At 47.5% G+C, this 6,361-nt stretch overlaps 1 long non-coding RNA gene across 9 annotated transcripts in view; it reads left to right on the forward strand.

Moving 5' to 3' along the window:
* The window catches only part of LOC144727447 (uncharacterized), a 30,025-nt gene extending 25,147 nt beyond the window's left edge, over nt 1-4,878 (forward strand). For 6 of the 9 annotated variants that reach the window (XR_013587383.1, XR_013587382.1, XR_013587384.1 and 3 more), the window contains 4 exons: nt 1,316-1,449; nt 2,221-2,291; nt 2,916-3,242; nt 4,185-4,878. This is a non-coding gene — a long non-coding RNA (uncharacterized LOC144727447). The remainder of the gene's footprint in view (nt 1-1,315; nt 1,450-2,220; nt 2,292-2,915; nt 3,243-4,184) is intronic. The other 3 variants (XR_013587389.1, XR_013587386.1, XR_013587390.1) reach the window with 3 other exon arrangements.
* Nucleotides 4,879-6,361: the final 1,483 nt, after the last annotated feature.

The raw sequence follows: 6,361 nt of genomic DNA on the forward strand, positions 1-6,361 counted from the left end.
ATTCGCTGTACCAGACCAAGGCCTCGACGTGGAACTGTTTCGTCATGTTTAGTGTTCCATCATCACGCCACAGGCCCACGATCCCTTTTCAGTTTGTTTCTCTCCTCGCGTTGCTCGACATTGGAATTTCCGCCCATCGTTTCTTTTCCCCAAGTTGGGTAAAGCCTCGCTCACTTCAAGAAAGAGCATCAGTTCGTATCAATTGCACAATCGACCGTGCCGTTTGTTGCTGACCCCTTGGGAGTTTTGAACATTTGGGGGCCTTGTGGTCAGCAATCACGAAAAACAATGTTCTCTTTCTTTCTTTCTCTCTCTCTATCGCAATTTTGTTTTTTAATTTATAGCAAAATTGGTGAGGTAAAAAGGGTTGTGCTTATGTGTGGTTATTTTTGAATGCACAATTGCCAATACGCTATATTTGTGGTGATTGTTTAAACGTTGATCAGAGTTACATTGTACTTGCCACGTGAAATCTGCTCTATATCTCAAGAGGTAATGAATTAAACGCGATTGATTATTACACCTTAATAAATTCATCCTTGAAAACGATTAAATCCCATATTTATTTGTACTTAAATGCAGAGCATAGGCCCAAAAGCCTTAATTATGAAGCGTTCAGCAACAGACAGCACCGTCAATGTTGTAACAGATGTAAGAGTGTGACACATTTCTTCAAGTGAGTGACGTTATTATCGGAGCTTGGGGAAAAGAGACGAATGGGAGGGGATTTCAAAGTGGAGCAGTGCGAGAAAAAGAAGCAAATAGGAAAGTGTTGTGACCTGCAGTGTGGGTGAGTGGGTGAGTGAGTGGGTAAGTGAGTGGATGGTTGGGTGAGTGGGTGAGTGGGTGGGTGGGTGAGTGGGAGGGTGGGTGAGTGAGTGGGTAAGTGAGTGGGTGGGTGGGTGAGTAAGTGGGTGAGTGGATGGGTGGGTGAGTGAGTGGGTAAGTGAGTGGGTGGGTGGGTGAGTAAGTGGGTGAGTGGATGGGTGGGTGAGTGAGTGGGCAAGTGAGTGGGTGGGTGGGTGAGTGAGTGGGTAAGTGAGTGGATGGACTTCTTAGTGCATTGTGACTTCAGTATATCTGACCGGAAGCAGTCTGGGAGACCGAGTCCTCAATCATGGGTGAAGAAATCAATGAATGATGTTCAATGTGAATACAAAATGTTCATAAAAACATATATATATATAAGATATATAACAAGTGGTATTGGCTGTGGGGCTAGGTTGTGGGGAGCAGAGGGCAGTGTAGCAAAATCCATTGTTGTACTGTAGATAGATCCTCCGATATCTGTGCCACCCACCCCCTGTGATTCCAGGATCAGCCTCACCAGCCACCTGCATATCCACAAACCCTGGCCATCATTGCTGTCCATGGAAGACCTTGAGGGACCCCAAATGATGATGACCTAACCCACACTGGGACCAGCGTGGTGTAGTTATGGTCAGTGTGGTAAGGCCCTCATCCAGGAGCGAAGTGACAAAAGATCTGGGACACAGGTCACCGTGGTTACAATCGTACACTTCAACTGTATTCCAATCATATGTTTGCTTTGAATTAATTCTCCGCGAGCGTGTACTTGCCATAAATCATTACCCTCAATCCACTGCTGGATGAAGGCCTCTGCAATTTTTCGCCACCTCTCACGATCCTGCAGTGTCATGTCGGTCTGTAAACCAAAGAAAGAAATGTTACTCGCACATTTGCGTGACATTGCAGACAGCGGTGGAAATGCAACTTGGGTAATGCCTAACGTTTCAGCCTTTCCTTTGTGGGGTTTTTTTTTTCGTCGTCAAAAAGCAGAAAGAGCCGGGAAGGTTTCCCCGTCGTCAGACAAGCGACTCCAGAATTGGCGCCGAAACAAAGATGAAGGCAGGAGAGATTCCGGCGGCAGCTGAAGAGAGATTGAGGTCTCTCTTCAACAAGGGCCCAATTTGTCCACTGATATGCCAGGAACACAAAAAAACCACGCATAACAGGGCCCCTTTACTGTGGTCTGTGACTTTGTAACCAAACCTGGCAGGAATGGCAAATAATTAGGGCGACAATGGCATATAAAAGCGAAAGATCTAAAGACAGGTTACGCTCCTTAGTAATGATAAAAAAGTCTCGTATGAACATCTTCTATATTCCTACCTAATTTTCTCGTGTTTTCACCCCCCCCTTCCCTGCCCCTACCTGCCCCCCCCCCCCCCACCTTTCCTTGTTTCTCTACGTTTTTAGACATTTTACAGAAAAAATGCGCGGCGAGCTTTTTTTTGTAAAGGCGAATTTTTTGGTGTAATTGCGATCAGGTAGGTGCGAAATATAACTTGATAATGAATTATAATTTTTTAAAATCATAATAATCATAATACTAGACACCAATGCTGCATTGCGATATTCTAAAAGTAGTTATTCGTTGATTGAATCACTACATTGTTTCCCATATGTAAAGAGCTTGCGAATGCTGCAGCGGTGTTAATATTGGCGGAACAATCCACCCTCTGCTTGCCCGGCGATGCAGTCAATTGCCATTCAGGTTTGTGATTCAAGAATCGTCATTTTTTCAATTGGCGCGAATGGTAGCACCCCTCGTGGCTGCAGGGGTAACTTAACCCATGGCAAACGAAAAAAAACACTAATGAAATCAACGTCCATACAAGCAATTCGATGCATGTATTGTGAGTGTAATGATTGATACTAATTGATTATCCCCCCCCACCCCCCCCCCCGTTAATAATTTGAGCTGTGTTGATTTATGCACGTATTTCTTCTGAAACGTTACATGACCACCGCTTGCAGCATCCTGCATATGGCACGTAATCAAGTCTTGTCGAAACAAGACATGCTTCCTCAACATCTACGCGTATGCGTAATAAATCAGTGACTCTGCCAACTCATCTCATTACATATTATTTGATGTGTTTTTTTGCCAGTTACCTAAAGAAGAAAGTTGTTTTGATCATGGCGCAGTACTTGCTGTGACACGAATCATAAAATCTGACATTGACAAGCAACGAAAGCCTGCCGAGTGCACGAACAGACACGGAGAGGCTCACACTTCAAGAGTCGCACTCACGAGACAGCGTGAGCAACACGTGGGTTATCAACCGCACGCGAGTCAGAGGCATCGCATTGACCAAAGACAAGTTACGTGGTCCTTGGCAAGGCAGGTTAAGATTGACGGCAGAGTGGCAGGCCAAGGGAGGGAACGTACCCGCGAACACGTCCACCGGGGAGATGGAGCAGCAGAAGCTTAGATGGTTCGTTTGCACGGCAAGACAGTGAGGAGTTTGGAGACAGCTTCCGAGATGCCTTTATCCAGCAGTGGATAGACCATGGCCGACGATGCTCATGTCTCGAAAATAAATAAATAAAACATTGCCAGTCGATAGGAACAGCCCTGAGTCGTTAAGAACTCGCCCCTAACAAATGATTATGCTCATCACCTGCACTAAAGATGACAGCAAATGACGCGTGCGGTTACATCTACGGCATTGTGGACTGCGCAACGGAGCAATTTAAGACCGAAACAGGAGGATTTCTCCATAGTTCTGGCTGTTGCCTGATGAGGCGGGTTGCAATCACCGGCGACGCGTCGAACTCGAATTGTGGGTTCACTTTCACACACAGCGGTGTTGCTGAACTACCAACGAATTTGCACGTCTTGCTAACGTGACAAACCTTACTAATTGGCTGCGTCGGGGTGGTGGCGGGTTTAACGACACATTTATATGTACGCGATCTAACCCAACAAAAAAACTCTATTGTGGGTTAATTCAAGTACAATGCGCGTTTTTTCTTGTAAACACGTGACCGTGAACACGGGGGGTGGTCTGCGGGAGTGGTGTGGAGAGAAGAAATAAAACACAAAACGGGCCGCCAGGCAACGAGCGCACCCCCTCGTAATGCCAATTTATTTTGAATGCGAGACTCGGGGAAGGCCAAAGCGCTTGTCCTCTGTTGTCGGCCCCCTCTATGTGCGCCTGCGTGTACGTTCGGCCTCGAGGGAAGCCCAGGGAAATGGGCGACACAAACAAAATGCCAACTGCACAAAGGGTCTAAAAATAAAAGCTCGTTAATCACGGCATTAAAAAGAATTGCTGACCGGCATTCGCCTCGGCGTGCCGTTTTTTATTACTCCTTTAACACTTTCTCTCTCTGTCTCTCTCTGTCTCTCTCGCTCGCTTTGAACTTGCACCTAGGAAAGCCACATCATCGCCCAGGGACTGCATTTCCTGCGTGCCGGGCCAACGACGGTCTCTCTGTGTGCTAGACGGAGCTCTGGAAAGCAGCTCTTGAGTGTATTTCAGCTGGCCTACTCTTCACCACTGGCCAAACGTCTTGAAGGAGATGGGAATACCTACACTTTACACTCCCCCCACCCCCACACGCGAACCTGCCGATCAACTGAACTGTGCTGTACCCCTTTCTACTGTTGGGTGGGCGGAGGCGGCGGGCAGGTGGATTTTAAAAAAAACGGTGCCGGGAGATCGAATTTAACTGACCTCCCCCTAGATAGCTGACCACAGAATTGCACTTAGCAGGAGTGCACTCGAGTCGTATTCCCGCTGGGAAATAGTGGCGCAAACGTGTTCCCATCTTTTCCCAGCCGGTCCAATTCACTCTAAGCGGTGGGCAGCATTAGCAGTTTCGTTTTTGTTTTGAAATGTTTTTGTTTGTTATTCTTCTTCTCCTCCTCCTCGTGGGGAACGTCGCCCTGCCGAGCTAGTCCGCAGAACCTCAGCGCCGCATATCAGGGCCACTTTCTTCGCGTAAACATCCACTGCGCTCACACACACACACGTGCAAGCACGCGAGCGCTTACACATGACCCAAGAAACAAAATGGCTTGCATTGATGGGACTTACAGTGGCAACAATAAACAACGTGGTCGTCGCTGGCGTGAGATGGGTTTTTTGTGCTTGAATCGGGTGAAAGGCGCCCAGGAGGTTGCGAGGTTAAAACACATTTTAGGGCTGTACCTCACGAACCTCCGGGGCAATCGCAGTGCAGGGAGCACCGGCACAAAAAAGCACTAAACATCAGGGAGTGAAAGCAGCGGTCAATTAAGTAGTCCTCTATAATAATAGCAATTTATGGCCCCGCGTCAATCCACTGTTGGATGAAGGCCTCCCCCCACCAGTGAGTGGCGAAGCGTGGTTGGCGAGGGATGAATTGGGCCCCAACCGCACCCCGCGTCCAGATTCTTTCATAGTCCCAGCGACCGGTACCCTGGGGCAGTTGCACATTCGATGGCCATGGCACTTAACTCCACATGCCTTTTGGTGTTGGGGAGTTTTGTTAGGCCATAGCTCGCCATTCTGATAAGTAATGGCCATGACACTTAACTCCCCATGCCTTTTGGTGTTGGGGAGTTTTGTTAGGCCATCACTCGCCATGCTGGTAAGTGTCGGCATCGGATAATGTATTTATACTGGAGGAATCTGATGAGCTATTAAGCTCTTGTTCACAGATGTCCAGTCGGGGCGAGTAAGAACGTTACAACAACAAACAGTACAAAAACATGACAGGAGTGCAAAGTACAAGAAAAATAAGCAAATGACCCAAACACAAATACAACTAAACCATCCCCATCCTACCAGGCAAAGCCCACTGAGGTATCAACTTCTTTTTCAAAAGCGACCGAGCCACAATTGATAGCTAAAAAAGTGGCCCATCATTTGGGCATTTATAGCAGCAAAATAATATAGACGGTCCAAAGTGTGAGTGGGTGGCAGGGGCTCAGAACCGGTTCAGATATCGCTCACCACTGACGTTAGACGTGGCTGGGAATTGAATTCAGGTTCATTGAGTTGCATGTTGCACAACGCAATCTTCGTCCACTACCTTATTATACATCTGCTGTGTCATGTCGTGTAACTATGGGAAGCCCTAGTGTAGTGGTTAGCACACTGCGCTACGAGCCCTACAACCAGAGTTCGATTCCAACTCACGGCTAACATCTGCGACGAATGTCTTAACCGGTGCTGGGCCTTTCTTATGTCGACTCAGCCTCAAGTAAATATCTGGAGAAATTAATAAACATCAGTACTGGGGAGACAAAGGCAGCCCAGGGGTGGTGGTGGTTGTGGTCCTGGCCACACCACCCACTCGTAACGCTGCGCCGTCCATCATAGGCGCTTGCTAACAGCACTTTCCCACAGTCTGTATGTCTGTAGGGGGATCCTTGGCTTTGTGTGTGGTTTGTTCTAAGACATCCGTTGTAATAATCGCCGTCATCAAGTTTGGTCTGTTTCAGCCGCTGTCGTTGTTAATATGCGAAAACATTTGGATAAAAATCCATAGCTTGCAGTGAATGTTAGTTCACCAAGAGTTGGCAATTTACCATTCCTCCCACCCCCCCATGGATGTGACGACT

The sequence above is a fragment of the Lampetra planeri genome, chromosome 25 (genome assembly GCF_965212315.1).
Source record: "Lampetra planeri chromosome 25, kcLamPlan1.2.h2, whole genome shotgun sequence".
NCBI lineage: Eukaryota > Metazoa > Chordata > Hyperoartia > Petromyzontiformes > Petromyzontidae > Lampetra > Lampetra planeri.